Source organism: Schistocerca gregaria, chromosome 2 (genome assembly GCF_023897955.1).
Source record: "Schistocerca gregaria isolate iqSchGreg1 chromosome 2, iqSchGreg1.2, whole genome shotgun sequence".
Classification (NCBI taxonomy): Eukaryota; Metazoa; Arthropoda; class Insecta; order Orthoptera; family Acrididae; genus Schistocerca; species Schistocerca gregaria.
Window position 1 is genome coordinate 35,519,905 of NC_064921.1, and position 22,187 is coordinate 35,542,091.

At 41.5% G+C, this 22,187-nt stretch overlaps 1 protein-coding gene across 3 annotated transcripts in view; it reads left to right on the forward strand.

Moving 5' to 3' along the window:
* The window catches only part of LOC126336264 (E3 ubiquitin-protein ligase CHIP), a 150,771-nt gene that overhangs the window by 74,798 nt on the left and 53,786 nt on the right, over nucleotides 1-22,187 (forward strand). The window lies entirely within an intron of this gene.

Genomic DNA, 22,187 nt, shown 5'->3' on the forward strand with positions numbered 1-22,187 from the left:
CAGGTCAGTGCAGTGGTGTTGTATAGGAGCATTCAGTTATCGACAAACCACTGGTGGAAAGGTGTAGGAGACCCATTTGCTGAGAGATTCTGTTAGATTTTTTCCCCCTAAAATTTGAAGCATAGCCATGCTACCACAGTGGTTTTGTTTTTTGGTTTTAGAAGGCTCAAAGCATTAGAAATGTGCCCATTACGCACTTCCATGTTGACTTTATTGATCGTCGGATTTCCATAAAGAATAAGTCTCGGTTCTTTTTTTTTCCTGTCTTACTGGATGCAACTTTTCAGAAAGTATCCTCTTTGTGTGTGTGTGTGTGTGTGTGTAGGGGGAGAGTGGGGAGGGGCAATTAGTTAACACTAGAACAGCCAGAGCTGTCAGAATGACTGCTACACATTTTGAAAACATTTTTTGACTGCAACTTTTGTCATATTGTTATGGCCTTCAGTGACTTTTGCAAATTACCAATCGGACTCATCCATACAAAATATAATTGGACAGGATGTTGTTAATGAGAATACTTAAAACTGCCGGAGTAGTCATTTCGACTACTGTATTGATTATTATAATAAAACATGCTACGACATGTCCTCCTTACTATGGTTGAGATTAAGTCTGCTAAAATTATTCTCTTAAGTGCAGTAATCTGATTGACAATGAAACTGTTATTTTTTATTTACATCAGTTGTTTTCCCCTTCGTCTTCAGTAGTGTTGTCATTCTTCAGCTTGTCACAGCACAGTAATTGTGGCTCATAAAGAGCTGTCCCTTACTGCTGCAGAATTGTTCGCTTCTATTGCATGATATTCCAGATTATATGTCTGAGCAGAATGTGACCTAGATGTAGAGGATTTAGGAGAAGAAGCGCAGATGAAGATTACTGCTTACCATATGACCATTCTGAAATCATGATTCAGATGATACTGATTATTTAGGTGAAGTTCAGCCAGATTGGTTATTGATATTGTTATTTTCGTTCAACTAATGCATAAACTTCTCCATTTAGATTGCTGTTATTGTGGGCATATGATTATAATTTGAAGTTACTTATTGTTGTATTACAGCAGCAGAAAGTGTAACACACAAAACAAGGTATCAGAGGGGACACTTAAATATGTGTCTCCCAGGACCTCGTAATGTGTTACTTAGTATAGATGGCTTCGCATAGCGGACTGTAGCTGTGTTTGGAAAGACCATATCTGACAGATTGGCGTGTCATAACATTTTGAAAGGAAATTCAGGACATACTCCATATTCAAAGTAGCAGATGATATTGTAGCGAGTGCATGGCATCTTTTTATTGATGAGTCAGTAGTGAAACACACAAAACACTTTACAGAAATGGAAGAAACAACATGTTCAAAAAAATGAATTGTGGAGGGTAAGTTGGAAAAATTTGAGGCCTTCATTGCTGTACTGAAAGCTTGTGATGTTTTTGAGCTACCATTCTTCAGTGAAATAATGAGGGGTAAATGTTTCCAAGAAACTCTTAAGATTTTTGCATTTTGACATTTTAAACGTAAGACCAGAATGCATGAATACAGATAAATTTGCATTAGCTTCAAAAGCTTGGAACAAATTCATTAAAAAACTGTTATTTTATAGATGTTCCAGATGAGAATCTGAGTGCTGATGAGCAGCTTTTCCCAAGCAAAACAAGGTGGCCATTCTTACAGTGTATGCCCAATGAATGAGATAAAATTGACATAATATTTGATCTTCATGTGGATGTTGACTCAAAGTTTCTGTGTAGTGGGTTCCCGAATGTAAGAAAAGACGATCTCGGGCCATGTGTCGAGACTCTTCCTAAAATTGTATTAATGAAGTTCGTGCGCCATTTCAAAAGAAGAGGCAAAACATGACCACAGACAACTAAAATAAGCGAAACATGGTAAGAAGTTGAAACATAATGGAACAGCTTTTTGGAACAACTACGCAATCAAGGCGAGGCATTCCTAATGCTTGAAAGGGAATGAAAGTTCATCTTTATGACACAGCTCTCTTGAAACATTTCAATGGCGCTCTCGCAACTTATCAAGGTTTGTGGGGAGGGGAGGAAAGAAATGAACATCCTTGTTCTCCTTGTCTCGGAAGTTGAATGTCAAGCAAGTCCCAAAAGAATTCTGGAAGCCGTAGACTTCTCAGACAATACAAAATATGGTGGATGAAGTGGGAAGAAAATGTACTGCTTGAACCGGTACACATAAATGGCCAGTTCGTGTACTGAATAATGTTCTTGCATTGTCAGCTATCAATTCATGTTTCATTTTCAAGGAAGTAGCAGAGAAGAGGATCACTTAATTACATCCTGAAGCTAGCCGAGGAGCTTTGTGCAGGGTACTTGGGTTCGAAACCTAAGCAATTGGAAACAGAACCAGAATTTGGAGAGTGTGTGGAAGGGAATAAAATGAGGAGGCAATATAAATGAAGAAATGGGGGGATAAGACAAGTTATATCTTCAAAAAGTGAAATTATATGTGTGTCGTTCTTTCTCAAAGAACATAACTAAGGACATGCTATGTAGTTCCCGCTACTAAAGATAAATGATTCACATCAGCATGTGCAAATACATTGAAGAAAAAATAAGACAGTGTTTTACAAATATGTTTTAAAAGAATAGTTGATCACACACTGGATGGATATGTACCCAGTAGAACAGTTCATAAGGGAGGGAACCTCCATTGTGCATCTACATCCGTACTCTGCGGGCTGCTTGGTGGTGTGTGGCGGAGGGTGCCTTGGGTGCCTCTACCGGTTCTGCTTTCTGTTCCAGTCTTGTATTGGTCGTGGAGGGGATTGTCGGTGTGCTTCTGTGTGGGCTCTGGTCTCTCTGATTTTGTCCTCATGGTCTCTTGGCGAGGTATATGTGGGAGGGGGCAATATACTGCTTGACTCTTCGATGAAGGTATTACCATGGTATACAGTCCTGTAAAGAAACTTATAAAAAAAAACAGATTATTGTATAATAGGTGCAAAATGAAGCATAAGGTTATAGATAGAGGGATGCTGAATGAAACACATTTTGCTGTGAAGAGAGCAATGCACAATATCTTCTATGACTACCGCAGTAGAATATTGTCAAATGACATTTCATAAAATCCAAAGAAATTTTGGTCTTATGTAAGGGTTGTTAGTGGCACCACTCCCTACTGAATGAACGAGACAGGAACTGATATTGAAGGTAGCTAAGCAAAAGATGGAATGCTCAACTCCATTTTCAAATGTTCCTTTAGAAAGGAAAACCCAGGAGAATTGCCCCAATTTAATCCTTGTACCACTGAAAAGATGAGTGAAGTAAAGATCAGTGTCAGTGGTGTTGGTAAACAGTTGAAATCGTTAAATGGAAAAAAAGCTCCAGGTCCCAATGGAATACCTGTCAGATCCTATACTGCATTTGCGGCTGAGTTAACCCCTCTTCTAACTATACTCTATTGTAGATCCCTTGAACAAAAAAACTGGCCTAGTTTTTGGGAAAAGGCACAGGCCACACCCGTGTATAAGAAGGGTAGTAGAAGTGATCCACAAAATTACAGTCCAGTATCATTGACCGGTTTTTTGTAGAATCTTAGAACATATTCTGAGCTGAAACGTGATGAGATATGTAAGTCTGTAGGTTCCCCTTTATAAGAAAATGCGACACTCGTCTCTGACAGTGTTTTAGCTGTAGTGGACACCGGAAGATCCCAGCAGAGGGGTCAAAATGTCGATCATTTTAGTGGAAATATGATGCGGCCTAATAACCCAGAAGATTTTAACTTCAATTATAATGTACGAGGGTCAGTCAAAAAGTAATGCCTCCTATTTTTTTTCTACGTTTAATTGTCAGGAAATTTAAATGCAATTACATAGGTTGAAAACCACAACATTGAGGATCATTTTGTCATTTTTCAATGTAATCTCCGCCCATCTCTACAGTTTTGGTCCATCTTTGAACAAGGGCATGTATCCCAGCACGGTAAAAATCACAGCTCTGCTTCCTAAGCCATTGACGCACGGATGTTTTGACGGCCTCCTCATCTTCAAAATGAATCCCACGATGAGCTTCTTTTAGTGGCCCGAACTGATGGAAGTCTGATGGTGCCAGGTCAGGGCTGTATGGGGGATGAGGCAAAACTTCCCATCCAATTTTGACAATCTCGTCAGAGGTGTGACGACTGGTGTGTGGTCTTGCATTGTCATGCAAAAGAAGAACATCTGCCATTGATTTTGTTGGGCGAACTCGCTGAAGACGTGCTTTAAGTTTTTTGAGGGTTGTGACGTATTGAACAGAATTTATTGTGCATCCCTGCTCCAAAAAATCAACCAGAATCACACCCTCTGTATCCCAGAAAACTGTTGCCATAACTTTCCCTGCCGATCGCACAGTTTTGAATTTTTTCTTCCTCGGCGAGCTTGTGTGACGCCACTCCATTGACTGCCTCTTTGGTTCGAGTTCAAAAAAATGCACCCATGTTTCGTCCCCAGTCACAATTTTTTTCAGAAACTCATCTCCCTCCAAACGAAAGCGCTGCAAGTGTTGGGAGGCTATTGTTTTCCTTGCCTCTTTATTCTGATCGGTTAACATTCGTGGAACCCACCGTGCACAAACTTTTGAGTACCCCAATTGTTTAATAATCGTGATCACACTGCCTTTACTAAGAGAAATAATGCGACACACTTCATCTGCAGTCACCCGACGGTCACCACGAAAGATGTCATCAACTTGCTGAATGTTGTGTGGAGTCACTGCACTCACCGGCCTGCCGCTCCGCTTTTCGTCAGTCAACGGTGTTTGCCCTTCAGCTTCCTTACAACGACGAACCCATCGTCTAACAGTGCTGACATCCACTGTCACAACACCATACACCTTCTTCAGTCTTTCATGAATGCGTATGGGCGTTTCACCTTCTGCATTCAAGAATTCAATCACACAACGCTGTCTCAAACGAACATCGATGTCGGCCATCTTACAAACTTCTGCTGTGCTGCCACCTGTTGACACAGAAAGTTACTACTGCAGTGGATTGCAGAAGAAGGTTTGAGGAATGGCGCCAAATTCAAATTTTTCACTTAACTTAATTTTTTTAAGTAGAAAAAAAATGGGAGGCATTACTTTTTGACCGACCCTCGTATCTTGAACAGAATGGCCTTCTCAATGCCAACTGGCATGGATTCTGAAAACATCAATTATGCAATAAGTCACACAAATCTGAAGGCTGTAAATTCAGCTAAATACTTAGGGATTACAATTACAAATAACAGAAATTGGAATGATCACGTAGATAATATTGCGGGTACAGCTAACCAAAGACTGTGATTCATTGGCAGAACACTTAGAAGGTGCAACAGGTCTACTAAAGAGACTGCTTACACCACGCTTGTCCACCCTATTCTGGAATATTGCTGTGCAGTGTGGGATCCGCATCAGGTGCGACTGATGGATGACATCGAAAAATTACAAAGAAAGGCAGTTCATTTTGTATTATCACGAAATATGGGAGATAGTGTCACAGACATGATACGTGTATTGGAGTGGCAATCATTAAAACTAAGGCACTTTTCGTTGCGACGGGATCTTCTCATGAAATTTCAATCACCAGTTTTCTGCTCAGATTGCGAAAATATTCTGTTGGCACTCGCCTACCTAGGGAGAAATGATCGTCACGATAAAATAAGAGAAATCAGGGTTCCCACAGAAAAAGTTAGGTGCTTGTTTTTCCCGCGTGCCATTCGAGAATGGAACGGTAGAGAGATAGCTTGAAGGTGGTTCATTGAACCCTCTGCCAGGCACTTTATTGTGAATAGCAGAGTAACCACGTAGATGTAGATATGTGGTGGTACGTGTATTTGGCAAACCTGTTTTGTGACTTTAATTGCACTAAATAAAGCACTGCAGTATTTTATGATAATGAGTATGTAATTACTATGTCGCTTTCTGTACTACAAGAATTTGAAATAAAATCTGTGCTCATTGTTTAGATAAAATAATTCCCCCCAAAAAAGGAACACGTTCATTTTTATAATAAATGGGGAAAATATTTAATTTGCAATAAAATTATATAAATTTTCCCCATTTTAGTGTTACATCCCATAGTTAATGTTTTCTGAACTTCATTATACATATTTGAAATGATCATAATGAGAGCGTAAATAAGAATTCCAATATAGCGGCTAAAATGACCACATCGATGGTTTTAGGTCTGGCAGTTCTAGTGTTAAATTAAACACAATTAACACAAGCTAGGTGGCACAGAGGTAAGGCACTGAACTCGAAGTTCGGAAGGGTTGTGATTCAAATCACTGTCCATCCATCCAGACTCTGGTATTCCATCATTATCCTTAATTGCTTAAGGCAAATGGTTAATCTGAAAAAGACACAACTGATTTTCTCTCCCAATCCAAGCATGTGCTCCCATATGTCTAATGATCTTGACAGTATCAGCACGCCAAACAGTAATCCTCCTTCCTTTCTCCCATGCCATTTTGAACTTAAGTTACTTTCAGATTTGTCAGGTGTTAATATTTTCATATGAACAACATTAATAATCTTACAATAATGAAAGTTACAAACAAACCTCTCGGTAGCCAATCACTCAGATGTAGCTGATTGATGCACAGCGCATACATGCACGTAACAGGGTAGTGGTTCCACTACCAATTGAGCTACCACATTCTTTCTCATGTGAGACTGCACTTTCATACACATGACCAGACACCCTAATGGACCTGACTGGCAGTACTTTGGACAGGTGATGTAGTTTCATGCTGCTGAAAGCAACTAACTATGCTGGACCCTGTTGCAGGACTGACTTTTTGCGGCATCGTACATCATCTTCAGTCAGTGTCCAGTAGGTGACTGCTTGATGCTTTAAACAATTCTTTATGAGTCAATACATTGAACTTAATTTTCGAACACTGCTTTTTTATTGTTACTGGTCACATTGATGGCACAGTTGCAGATAATGAGACTCATAATTGTCACAAAATAGATCAGTAATGCATGAAGACTTCAGGGAACCCAACTTAAATAAACACATCAAAAGTCAGAGGAATTCGATATTTGGGGAATAAGCATGTGGTAGCAGATGTAGGAATCCTGTTGGTGATGATTTGCATTCTCTCTCTCCCCGACCTTTTGTATGCTGTGAAGTATGTCTCTGCAATATTCAGATTATTGTGATCAATACCTGGACAGTATAGTTTTGGGGTGGTTGTGTTATGGATGAAGGGGAAAGAGGTGATGAAACCAGATGGTGGTACACAGTTCACTCCTCTAGAATGGCAGAATAGCACCAAAGGCTCGTTTTCTAGCAAAGTACTCCAAGAAATTTCTAGAAACCCAAATTTTATTATGGAATATTTCATGAACTAACATGTTAGTCTAGTCGCTATTTATTGAATTGACAGCTTCAGCAGTTAAATTTCTCAGCCCTTGAATAGTAGCAGGTGGGACAAAGATTCTGTCTTTTATGTACCGCTGCAAAACAAAATCACAAGGTGTGAGGGAGGTCTGGTGACCTGGGAGGCCGAAAGCTATGAACAGGATCTTGATGTCCACCTCTTCCAATTCAATGTTGTGGGATTATGTCCTTAAGGTAATGCTGCACCTCAAGTTGAAAGTGGAGTGGCTCTCCATCATGCATCAAAAAGTAATCATTGGAATCTTTGTCAAGTTGAAGAAACAACTTTGCGGCATGTCCATGTATGACAATCCTGTCACAGCTTTCTCTGTTAAAGAGAAAGGTTCGTAAACTTAATGAATGGAAACAGCACAAAACTCATTCAGGTTCTGTGAGTGTCTTTCTTATTCTGTGATGATGTCAGGATTTTGTAACCCCCAGATTCGTACATTATGGTGCTTTACTTTACCAAATACACAAAAGTCATTTCGTCCAAAAAGATGAGTTGCCCGCAGAAAGAGTCCTTTGTCATATTCTGGAGCAGTTCAAGGAAATTGAAGTTCCTGGCCTGCGTATCTTGTGAACTTCTGAAGGCTCCATGTGAGCGCATCCCGGATACACTTGACACTTTCCTCAGATGTGGGTGGCTGTCCAGTGCTCTTCCCTTCGCATATGCAACCAACTTCCAAGAATTTTGTGTGCCAATCATAAACCTGCTTGTGCAGAGGCATCTTCTTGCTGAATTGGCACGGGAATGCCTATTGCACTTGAACTATGGCTGACTTCTTGCAAATCCCAACACACACAATGATTTATATAGTGATGTAGGTACCATGTTGCTGCCAACATATTACAGCGCAACTGCGTCAAAACTTTGATGTGCAATGTTTTTCTGGCATTTGTAATTCATCTGTAATAAAAAACTGAAATCGACGCTTCCTTTTTGAATCATCTCGTATTGGTATGAGTTTCAGAGAACAACAGATGTTCTTTATAGGGGGGTGGGGGGGGGGGGGGGACGATATGTCAGTATGATGTCAGGATTTTGTGACCCCCAGATGACGTAGTGTTTTGCTGCGACTTTTTCAAATAAATGCCTCACAAAAGTTCTTGCCATGTCATATTTGTATTCGATCTTGCGGTTTTGATTACTGTTATCTGTTGCCATTATCTAGAGATTTCAGTAGGCTATTATGTATTTTATTTAGGTGGCCAAGTTATGTCCTGGAAATGCCCCAAAGTTGCAGAACTACCACATGCTGCCAGAAATTATGCCAATTGTCTAATGGATGGAAGAACATTGATAGTGATGCAGGTTTTGGTAGACGGTGTATGACAGCATATTTCTCCGTTACCTTCCAGCATCGAGTGTGTTTTCATGCACCAGTAAGATCTTTTTGGTTAAAGTTGTTTTTACACAGTTGGTAGATGCATGGAATAACACATCTGTTTCATCAAACATTGTCATATGTTTGTCCATAAGGCTGTGTTTGGCAACAACAGATTTGTCAAATGTACTACTACTCCCTACATATCTCTGCTATAGAGATCGTGAGGAGAAGACTAGATTAATTACTGCGTGCGCAAATAGAATCTTTTAAACAGTCATTCCTCTCATGTTCTATCATCTACATCTAGATCTACATTTACATCAACATGGATACTTTGCAAGCCACTGTACGGTGCGTGACGGACGGTATGCTGTACCACTACTAATTATTTCCTTTCGTGTTTCACTCACAAATAGAGTGAGGGGAAAATGACTGTCGATATGGCTCCATATGATCCCTAATTTCCTGTATCTTATCTTTCTGGTCCTTATGTGCAATTTATGTTGGTGGCTGTAGAATTGTTTGACAGTCAGCTTCAAATGCCAGCTGTCTAAAAGTCTCTTAGTAGTGTTTCTTGGAAAGGACATCGCCTTCCCTCCAGTGTTTCCCTTTTGAGTTCCCGAAGCATCATGTTGTTCAAACCTACCGGTAATAAATATAGCAGTCCGCCTCTGAATTGCTTTGATGTCTTCCTTCAATCTGAGAGTGTACAGATTCCAAACACTTGAGCAAAAACTCAATAGGTCAGACCAGTGCCCTATGTATGGTCTCCTCTACAGGTGAACCACCCTTGCTTGAAATTCTCCCAGTACACCGAAATTGACCACTTGCCTCCCCTATCGCAGTTTTCACATGCTCATTCCACCTAATATCACTTTGCAACATTATGCCCAGATATTTAAATGACTTCATTGTATCAAGCAAGACACTAGTAATATTGTATCCGAACATTACATGTTTGTTCTTCGTATTCGACTGCATTAACTTCCATTTTTCCTCATTTAGAGCTGGCTGCCCTTCATTACACCAACTGGAAATATTGTCTCTTGTATCTTTCTACAGTCACTCAACTTTGACACCTTACCATACACCACAGTGTCATTGGCAAACAACCGCTGATTGCTGCCCACTGTGTCCGCCAAATCAAAGTGAACAACGGAATCGGAAGAAGCCTTAATAACTGATGCAGTGGGAAGTACCCTCTGCCCTACAATTACTGTTGTTGCCAGAGTAGGGATGTAAGTGTAAATGTAGAACTGTTGTGAACTGAAATTGTTTGTATCAACTGACTGATGTGCAAATCACGTGTTATAAATTTGAGTAAGACCAAGACCAAAACTGCCTAGCAGAGATGCTGAATCATAGATAGACGCAGCAAAAGGACTATCAGACAAGTAGCTTTTTACTTGTGGGTGGTGGGGTTAGGAGGTGGCTGGGGCAGGGATGGGGGGGGGGGGGAGAGTAGGGTACAGGTGGGGAGTGGTAAAGTGCTATTTGGGGAGCATACAGGGATGAGGTGGCAGTCAGAAGGTTAGATTGATGGGGGAAGGGGGGGGGGCAGTGGTAAAGGAGAGACAGAAATAAAAATAAAAAAACACTGTGTACTTCTGGAGTGGGAACCTGGTGGGTTATGGTAACATAGGATATATTGCAGGGAGAGTTCCCACGTGTGCAATTCATGAAAGCTAGTGTTGGTACGAAGGATCCAGATGGCACAGACTGTGAAGCAGTCATTAAAATGAATAGTGTTGTATTGGGTAGTGTGCTCAGCGACTGGGTGGTCCAGGTTTTCTTTGTCACAGTTTGTTGGTGGCTATTTGTGTGGACAGACAGCTTGTCAGTTCATATATGAGCCAACAGACAAGGGCTCGGGAGCTGAGGTTGTGTAGGGATAGACGAAGGTATCGTGTAGGTTCAGTGAGCAGTGGAATACCACTGTGGGAGGAGTGAGAAGGATGGTGGGTAGGACATTGCTCATTTCAGGCCATGATGAGAGGTAGTCGATACCTTGGTGGAGAATGTGATTTAGTTGCTCCAATTGTGGGAGACACTGAGTCAAGGGAGTGCTCATCTATGGCCAGATGGTGGAAAGTGGTGGGTGAGTGGATAGCTCTCCCGTGCATTATCTCCAGTTACCCACTTCCTCCCATACTCCCACCGTCTGGCCGCAGAGAAGCATTTGCCTCGCGATTCGGTGCATCCCAGCACTGTAGCAACTGAATCACATTCTCCACCAGGACCTCTGGTGCGTTTAAATGAGCATTGAACACTTGTAAGAGAAACTGTTTGTGTTGCTCTTTAATTGGAGGTATTATTTACAATTGTGACAATATAAGGGAAAGGATAGATAAAGATGACATTTTGAGCTGCAGACAGGCTCAGTGAAAAGACTTTCACACATTTAGCTTTCAGCCAAAGCATGCTTAGGAAAAGGAAATGTGCACACATTCAGTCTCACCAGCAAGTGCACCTCGTGCATGCAAGGCTGCCATCTTTGCAGCTCAGACAGGAATGCAACTGTCACGTGAATTAAATGAGGGGCATCTTATCCGAGATCCATCCCATATCTCCTACTGACTCCCGCAATATCCTACTACAGCTTTATGCCACTCCTTATCCCCAGCCCTTTGCCGCAGGGATCATATCCTTGTGCATATAGGATTCGCCTTTACTATATATTCTCCTTTCCTGAAAATATCACGGCCTCAACCTATGGTAACCTACTGTTCCTACACTTTGCACCCAACAGTTTCCACCCTCCTGTCCTGTCACTTGCTCCCTATTCTCAATTCCTCACTCTCATTGTGTGGTGCCCTCTGCCGATGCACCTACCAGTCTTTCCCATTCTGCATTAGTCTCCTTTTCCACTCCCCTCCCCTCTGCCTCACACCTCTGTCGCACAGCCTCGCGACGCTGCACCTAGTGGGAGTCTCTTCATGCCTCCACCCATGCTCCGTCAAGCAGTGCTCTTCTCTCCCCACCCGTGCCCTGCTATCCTTTCCACGCCTCTTCCAGATTGCTGCTTTTGTTCACATGACAGTTGCATTCCAGTCCAAACTGATGGAGATGGCAGATGGGTGTGTGTGAGGTGTGCTCACATGTGTAAATGAATGTGTGTGTTTCCATATCTGAAGAAGGCTTTGGCTGAAAGCTTAATGAGTGTTTTTGTTGTGCCTGTCTGCAACTCATCATCATATTTATGGTTAGTAGCAATCAATCCTTTTCCTTGTATGGTTGATATTCCAACCTATGGTTTCTATTGTTTGATTTATAATTGGAATTTGAATGTAATAAGTACTACAAAGCCTTAAAATGTGTATATTCATTTTGAAATATCCTGCATCAAGCTTCTAATAATAGATAAGCAGCAGCTGCACAGTAAGCCTGGGGAAACAACAGCTCTTTCCAGATTAGCAGGTTTCTTACTAATTATTTAGATTGAATGAGTGTGAAAACATTATATAATGTAGTGATCATTTTAAGTTTCTGTGATGTCTGTCTCTCATGTTAACGTATTCCTTGTCTCATTGAACATCGTGGAAGTTTCTTCTCCTTAATGGGACCTATGGATGGATGAATTTTTTTGCTGTATTAAGTATTTTGAATTTGTTTTTCACTGATAATTAATTAGTGATTTGCTTGTTTCGATGGTAGTTTCTAAGTAAGCAGTTGGCTGGCCTTACAAAACCCAACAGATCCACTGACATACCAGCCAAGACAACCTCAGCCTGCTTAAGAGTATATCCAATTATTTATATCCCAGGCTATCCGTGATCTGAAAGCTGACCGATCCATCATCATTCTTCCGGCTGACAAGGGTTCCACGACCGTGGTACTTGATCGTCGGGAGTATGTGGCTGAGGGACTGCGTCAGCTTTCAGACAACTCTACATACAAAGTTTGCCGAGGTAATCCCATTCCTGATGTCCAGGCGGAGCTTCAAGGAATCCTCAGAACCTTAGGCCCTCTACAAAACCTTTCACCTGGCTCCATCAAACTCCTCACCCCACCGACACCTCGCACTCCTACCTTCTACCTACTTCCTAAAATTCACAAATCCAAACATCCTGGCCGCCCCATTGTAGCTGGTTACCAAGCCCCCACAGAACGTATCTCTGCCTACGTAGATCAACACCTTCAACCCATTACATGCAGTCTCCCATCCTTCATCAAAGACACCAACCACTTTCTCGAACGCCTGGAATCCGTACCCAGTCTGTTACCCCCGGAAACCATCCTTGTAACCATTGATGCCACTTCCCTATACACAAATATCCCGCACGTCCAGGGCCTCGCTGCAATGGAGCACTTCCTTTCACGCCGATCACCTGCCACCCTACCTAAAACCTCTTTCCTCGTCACCTTAGCCAGCTTCATCCTGACCCACAACTTCTTCACTTTTGAAGGCCAGACATACCAACAATTAAAGGGAACAGCCATGGGTACCAGGATGGCCCCCTCGTATGCCAACCTATTTATGGGTCGCTTAGAGGAAGCCTTCTTGGTTACCCAAGCCTGCCAACCCAAAGTTTGGTACAGATTTATTGATGACATCTTCATGATCTGGACTCACAGTGAAGAACAACACCAGAATTTCCTCTCCAACCTCAACTCCTTTGGTTCCATCAGATTCACCTGGTCCTACTCCAAATCCCATGCCACTTTCCTAGACGTTGACCTCCATCTGTCCAATGGCCAGCTGCACACATCCATCCACATCAAACCCACCAACAAGCAACAGTACCTCCATTATGACAGCTGCCACCCATTCCATATCAAACGGTCCCTTCCCTACAGCCTAGGCCTTCGTGGCAAACGAATCTGCTCCAGTCCTGAATCCCTCGACCATTACACCAACAACCTGAAAACAGCTTTCGCATCCCGCAACTACCCTCCCAAACTGGTACAGAAGCAGATAACCAGAGCCACTTCCTCATCCCCTCAAACCCAGAACCTCTCACAGAAGAACCCCAAAAGTGCCCCACTTGTAACAGAATACTTCCCGGGACTGGATCAGACCTTGAATGTGGCTCTCCAGCAGGGATACGACTTCCTAAAATCCTGCCCCAAAATGAGATCCATCCTTCATGAAATCCTCCCCACTCCACCAAGAGTGTCTTTCCGCCGTCCACCTAACCTTCGTAACCTCTTGGTTCATCCCTATGAAATCCCCAAACCACCTCCCCTACCCTCTGGCTCCTACCCTTGCAACCGCCCCCGGTGTAAAACCTGTCCTATGCACCCTCCCACCACCACCTACTCCAGTCCTGTAACCCGGAGGGTGTACACGATCAAAGGGAGAGCCACATGTGAAAGCACCCACATGATTTACCAACTGACCTGCCTACACTGTGACGCTTTCTATGTGGGACTGACCAGCAACAAACTGTCCATTCGCATGAATGGACACAGGCAGACAATGTTTGTTGGTAATGAGGATCACCCTGTGGCTAAACATGCCTTGATGCACGGCCAGCACATCTTGGCACAGTGTTACACCGTCCGAGTTATCTGGATACTTCCCACCAGCACCAACCTATCCGAACTCCGGAGATGGGAACTCGCCCTTCAGTATATCCTCTCTTCTCGATATCCGCCAGGCCTCAATCTCCGCTAATTTCAAGTTGTCGCCACTCATACCTCACCTGTCTTTCAACAACTTCTTTGCCTCTGTACTTCCGCCTCGACTGACATCTCTGCCCTTACTCTTTGCCTTTAAATATGTCTGCTTGTGTCTGTGTATGTGCGGATGGATGTGTGTGTGTGTGTGTGTGTGTGTGTGTGTGTGTGTGTGTGTGTGTGTGTGTGTGCGCGCGCGCAAGTGTACACCTGTCCTTTTTTTCCCCGAAGGGAAGTCTTTCCGCTCCCGGGATTGGAATGACTCCTTACCCACTCCCTTAAAACCCACATCCTTTCATTTTTCCCTCTCCTTCCTTCCTTCCTGACGAAGCAACTGCCTGTTGCGAAAGCTCGTAATTCAGTGTGTGTGTTTGTGTGTTTTGTTCATGTGCCTGTCTGCCGGCGCTTTCCCGCTTGGTAAGTCTTGGAATCTTTGTTTTTAATATATTTTTCCCATGTGGAAGTTTCTTTCTGTTTTATATTTATATTGTTCCATGTATTACATCAGCTATTTCCTAGATGTATTGTATTTTAAAACAGTCACTATCTGGTATGTAAACCACTAACTTCAGCTACAGTCAATATATCCCAACAATAATACCTTTGCAACCAGGATCCACTTATCATTATTTACATATACCATTTGTAGTTCTATTAAGGCATGAGCCAGTTACAAAAAAAGGCAACAAGTGTATGCTCACCCCCCCCCCCCCCCCCCCCACGCACACACACCACCTGAGTAGCCAATACATGTAGACTGTGGGTGCCCCACCTAAAATTTCAGTACTGCATTGCAAATGTGAGTGGATTAATCACAGTGTATTTGTTTTAGGAAGACTGGAGAAGTTATTACATTTTTAAGGTTAAAAAAAAGTGAAAGGCACAGATAATATTTTTGCAGTTTTAGCTGATGTATGTACTGTATCTGTGTAGGATGTTCAACCATCACAATGATTAGAGATTTATACCTATCATATGTTTTGCCTTTAGGTAGCGATTCATTATTACGCCCACTTGAATTGGTTATAATTTAACAAGAACTTCATCGCTTATTTGATGAACGATATTCGTGAGTAGATATTGTGTGTAAAGATATATTTATGGATATTGTCTAGCAATTGAAGCTGTTCAGTATGACCCCGGCTAATAAACGATAAACATCAATGTCTTCCTCAGCAAATTGAAGCTCTCGGATGTGTGGCTGAGTGAGCTTATCAATATGACGCAATGTTTCAATGAGTGTCAATCCTATTGTCTTCTGGTGAAGTGTTGAAACATTTGTTTCTCAAAACTGGCAAGTTCAGTTAGCCTCCACTTTCCATGTCATATTGACAGTTAGTGTGTGCAGTGTATTGTGTCCACAAACAGGTCCCAAGGAGACCTTAAGTGGTAGCCACCACCTCTTATGTTTATGTGGCCATTATTAGTTGTAATTTCAATGGCTTTCTGTTTTACACTTTTCCCAAAATTCAGTGCCTTTGCACAACACTCTTGCCCACTTAAAATCAACCACGTGTCTGCCTTCCAAACTATGTTCAGTGACCATTGCTATTTGTTTCTGCCCCAGGCAGATGTACCTGACATGCTGTGTGAAGCACTGTGGAATGCAGTGCTTTGTGTGCCTGATTCACTGCAGTTCCAACAAATTGAATTCTTTTCCATGATTTCCATAAACAACTTCAGGTAAATGCTGGGATAGTCACTAGCCCTCTTCCTGTGTTATTTTGGAGCTACACATTGTATGCATTGCCTTTATAAAATGTGTATCTGAACCCAGTACACAAAGTACTCAAAACAGGGCTGTGTTGGATGGTGGCAGTTAGATGCATGCAAATACAGGCAAGCGAGTGTCAATTTCTTTTACAAAGAGTAGCTTAAAAGCCATTTTGCTACTTGAACACCCAGATGTCTAGAAATGGGAGACAGCCATTATTGTCCACCTCCATGGTGTATTTTCTTGTGGATGGTATTGATATTTCCAAGAGATTTGTAGAGAGCTGCTCTGTCATGTTGTCACACGATGTGTCATCCACATATCCATAGAAGTGTCAGAGTTTGAGGTGTGCAGACTCCCTAGCAATTTCCTCATAATATTCCGTATACGAGGCGTGATCAAAAAGTACTGGAATTTTTTTTAAATTTTGCTTGCTTTATACGTATGATTTTCAAACTTTTTTTTATCCCCTTACATATATTCCTGATGTATGTTTGCATTTTCAGTGGTTTTGAATGTTTAGTTTATTGTTGACAGTAGGAAGGGTTATATATGTTTTTGACTGCTTGCCAAATTTTTACGTTAGACAAAGATGGCTTAAAGAATTTGCATTAAATTTTGCTTGAAAAATGGAATAAAGTGCAGCACCACATTTTTTAATATTGACTGTTGCTTTTGGCAAATCTACTATGAGTAAGACAGCAGTTTACATATGGTAGAAACATATCAAATAGGGTCTAGAAGACATTGAGGACGATGGCTGCCCGCATATCAGTTGGACTGGAAATAAGAAATGCCCCAAAGTGCCAAAACTGTGCAGTGTCAGATTTTTGGTGGAAACTATTGTATGTGCAAGGCGAATAACATGGAAAAAGTTGACAGTACCACAAAGGTTTTCTTTTATTTAAAAAAAACATCCAATAGATGTTGGAGAATGGGTGTTCCATCGGCAACCGCGTGGTGAATGCTTAATGTGTCATTCACCTAAAGGCAGGGAGTGCTGTAACCTCTCTAGTGTGAGCTGCTACCATTGTTGTACTATGAATATTCTGTATTTGTTTTGATACTGTTTATTGCTATAAAAGAAAGGAAAAGAAAAAGGTTGCTGACTTAAAAAGAAACTCGGAGCTAAGACTTCTTGGCAGTCCATATTCAAGAACAAAAGGACAGCTGTTGCTCTTGAGCAGCCACCAACATTTGATATAAGTTCGAACCATAGGTATTACAATGTGTTTTACATAATAAAATATCTATAAGGAATATACTTGTTTTAATTTTATTAATAGTATTCTCATTGCTATTATGTAAGTTTGTTTTCAGGTGCTGTGTGTAAATGTAGCTATTCCTGCTAATCATTACCGTATAAACACAGAGAACATCCATTTCTGCATTTTTACCCACTCTGTGAAGAACAGCAAGTTATGTAGTAAAATGTTCCTAGATATTTTTAGAATTTCTTCCTGACAGCTACAGACTCTTCAAGGGAAACTTAAACAGGGGGAAACAATTTACAAGGACTGTAGAGGACACACTGAAAGTTCTCAAGCTAAAAAAGTTCAAGGATGGGGGTGTGAATCAAATTAAAGCACACATCAACAGTGTTCCCAGAGAAGAAAGTCACAAATGGCAGAAGGAAAATCAAGTAAAGAACATTTCAGCCCGGATTGAATATAAGCTACATGTATGCTTCTTTTAAAGATTTACTAGACTTACTACAAATTTTATTCTACAGCCTTCAAGGAATTCTTCAGCAATATATCTTTTGGCAAGCCAAAAAATAACACATGTGAATCGTGTGATAAGCTGAGTTTGCCGGCTGAAATTTGCCATGATGAATCTGCTGAGTCAGCAATGCAGACTTGTGAAAATGACAGGAAATATCAGGAATTGATGAAAATTGACTGTACAAATTCACAGATGACATTGAGACATGCACTGTATCCATAGGTTTGCAAAATGTTATGTTTAAACCCATGCTGACAGCTTGTTTTACTCGTAACAGCTCTCAAACTGTAACTTTGGGCATATATGCTGATTTAGGCACTTCATTCATGTACATGTGGCATGAGGGTGTAGCTGGTTGAGGAGATAATGAAGTGGTATCCTGTAGTTTAAAGGTTATGGGTTTGGGATTTATACACAAAAAGAAACTCATTTTGCAGTGTGATCACCACGTCTGCAGAGCAAAAATTGTATGATGTTGATGACATTAATGTTGCTTGTTTCAGAAGATATCTTTGAAAGTGTGGAAATCAAGTTTTTAGTGTCTGGTCATAGTGACATGCTTTCATTAAAGACTTTATTATAGAGAAAATAATGTAAAATGCATGGAGCCTGAAGAACTGCAAAATACAATGACCACAACTTGTGTAAAAACAATCCTTTAATGATGATCATCATGGGCGAAAGTGAGTCCTTGGATCTGGCTTAGCTAATACGTATCTTATCATCAAGCTAAAGATAACCAGAACTTCAGCAATACATACTAGTTCATACAAGAAATGCAAGCTTCTAATGAAAACTCATTTTGATGAAGCAGACTGGACCGAGTCATCTGTGTTCAAAAAGGGACAGAACTTCAGTGATCTGCTGTCGTTAGGAAATGTGCACCAACTAGCACTTTTAAAAAAAATTAAGTGAAGAGAAAAAGGAGGATCTATTTGCTATGATGTGAAACCTAGAGCATTTTATGAATCTTTGTGTAAGTGATATCAGAGTGTAAGAATGTGAGTGGACATCAGCATTTCCTTGGCCGAGTAGCATGGCACATTCAGCCTTAGTGAAATGTTAAGTTTTATGGGAGTCTGGGCTCAGTATCAAATCTTGCTTTTTAAAATACATTTTGATGAAATATTAACAGTGATGTCAACTATCAGAATTTATACTTCACTATATACAAATTGTTTGTAATATAACTTCCATAAGGTTTATCCCATTGTCCTACATATTTATTTTTTGTGCCTCCAGTCATGCCATGATATGTGTAGCAGTGAAGTTAATTGTTGAATTCGTTCAGAAGATTCTTCTCACTATTTTGTAAGATTACAACGGGATAGCGCATCATGAGTTCATGGCTTATTGTTGTACAGTCAGTACGGAATACTACCTGGGAGTTATGCACCATTTGCATGAAGTAATCTGAAGAAAGCAGCCAGAATTGTGGCAAAAACCACTCATGGAAATTGCATCACAATAAAGCCCCCACTCATATCTCAGTGCTTGTTTGTGATTTTTTGGCAAAAAACAAAAACATGTTGCCTCAGTCACCGTATTCACTGGACATGGCCCCTGAAACTTCTTTCTGTTCCATAGTCAGAAGAGAACCATGAAAGGGCATTGTTTTGCCGTCATTGATAAGATAAAAACAGAACTGCTGAAGGAGCTGAACACCATAATGAAAAGTGAGTTCCAGAAGAGCTCCCAAGATAGGAAGAAGTGCTGGCACAAGTGCATTTTATGTGAGGGGGATTACTTTGAAGGAGACAAATTTGATGTTGATGAATAAATAGTGTCTTTAAGAGAAGCAAAAATTTCCATTTAAGAAAAACAAAAATTTCCATTTAAGAAAAACAAAAATTCCCAATACTTTTTGATCACCGTTTGTATATTTGCTACTCCTGGTGGCCATTTGGGACCCCATAGACACAGCCTTCGTCTGCTCCTTAAAATGCCTGCCACACTGAAAGTAAATGGTATTGAGAGCAAGTTAGAAAAGTTTCACCATCTGTTGCTCAAAATGTTGTGCCAGGAGTGCGAACAAATCCATCAGGGGCACTTGGGGAATTGTGACATTACATCATTAGGTCACCAGCAGGTCGTTCTTTTTGAACTGCATGTCCTTCAGTAGTTTCACAAACTCTTAGGCTTACTGCATGTGATGGTCATAGTGTCCCAATAAATGCTTCAATAATTCTGCTAGGTATTTCACCAGCTTGTACTGCAGTTTGCTAATGTTTACTATCAGCCATCAGGGCATTTCTTCCTTACGTACTTTCAAAAGCCACATCAGCGAGGAGGTGCTGGTCCTCAAGTTGTAGCTGTTTTACCCTTACTGGTGGCAAGTAAGAGTTCTTCAGAAGGGCAATGATCTTCTTATCACAGCTGATGTCACACCCTTCGTGAGTTCCTGGTATGCCTGGTCTTGCAACAATATGGAGCACAAAACCATTGCATTGCCTTTACCCACAAACAACACAGTAGTGCCTCTATCCTCGTGCACAGTGTGAAGCGCTTTACATTCTGCAGCAGTGATGTCTGTATTTGGCAGTTTTGATTTACTAACAGTCCTGCAGGTTTTTTGCCTTATATCATTTTGCTGCTTTCAGGGGCAGACCCTGAATGACCTGTCCATGCCAGTTGTGTGGCACAGCTCTCAGAGCTAGTGTGAAATTAAGGCCTTCGGATGACACTGGTTTTGTCGCTGCATTTAGTTCTTTGTCTTGGAAGTTTGCTTAGGTAACTTCGTACCAAGGAGTGATCAAAGACACTTCAAAAGAATAACTGTTCGTTAACAAAACCAACACTCAGCTATGTCCTCGGGTGAATATCCATACAACTTAATGCAACAGAAATGTCTCTCCTTTGATGTTGTGTGTGATGTGCCTACACGACAAATGCCAGAGCAGTGGTAGGCAGAGGGGTGAAGAACCGGGACGATACTGGGCCGGTCTGCCGGCATATGACTGCTGTTGTACTGCTGGTGAACACCACTATGAATTGGACCAGTTCTGCAGGCATGGCGTGCTGCCCGGATGACTGCATTCAGATTCTGTGACACCTCCACGAGTGTCATTCTCGTCGCCTTCTGGTGAAGTTTCAGAAGAAGATAAGAATTACACTCATCAAAACATTGTGGAATTTGAACGTAGTGACCCAGATGGAAGATTTCATCAGCAGTACATGCAGGAAAGCCTGCATTCACATCTGCAATTGTTAGTAGTGCTAACTTGTGGGACTAGGACTGAACTGTTGATGTGGGTGGACAGAACTGCTGGTACTGCTGCCTTGAGTATAGGCCGTAACTGACTTTGCACGGTCTGATGATGGCCTGAATAGTTGATGCAGATGGATATTCGTGTGATGTTGTGATGGCACGTGACCTGGTGTAGCAAAATAGTGTCCTGCCGGCAGTGCCCTTTGCTGTGACAGGCACACTGCATGTCGATGAGGTTGTCAACCCCAGATGTTGTAGAGGCGTATTGTGACCCCAGGGTAAACAGCCAAGACGATACGAGGGAAATTTATCTGTTTGGGTGAGAGCCGGCATCCCAGTGGGGCAGCTGCCCACACGATACGCCCATTGTGTGGAGTAAGCGACTACTAGGCAGATACAACACTTACTACGTTTTGTGCATCCGCACCCCTGCCAGTCTTGTCATTCTTGTTTTGTATGAAGTGGCGTTTAACCACTTCCCTGTGTATTTGTCAAGTTCTGTGGTAAGACACAAGTGACTCGAAGTGGTATACATGCAGTCTTGTTCGGCACGTGTAATGTATGTGCTCCCTGACAATGACCATGTCTCTGCAGCATAAAATCCGCCTTTTTGCCATACAAGATGCCGCAGATCTGTAAATTGATTAAAGATTTCCATGTCTCAAAACTGTTCTATAATGGTCAGGACACTAAGAGGCTTAATTTTTCTGATACACGGCTTCTGCTGCACCGTGCCACTAAAGACTATTTACTCATATTAGAGGTACTGGATACAATCTCATTGCCTTCCTCAGCAAGCTGATTGGATATAATGCACTCACATTTCCAGCTGAGTGACCTTGTCGTGATGTTTCAATGTATGTCACTCTTTTCATGTTTTGACATAGTAAATGATCAGCATAGTTCACTAACTTTGATTTTTGTGTCTGTGTTATGTCATTAAAATATATACAAGAAACAAGCATGGCCCAAGAATGCTTCACTGTGGAATTTCACAGTTAAGAGTATTGTATGTTGAGTTTATTGTTAGGTTCTTGCCCTCCTTTTTGTAATAAAGTTTAGCACAATGCCTTTTATCATGAAGATAAGAACTTAGGCAATGTAGTGCCACTACATCCCGTGAGAGTACCAAATGATTCACAGTATTGAAGACTGTAGACAAATATAGTAAATTCCCAATGATTGTGTTTCCCTCGTTCACTTCGTTTAGCGGTT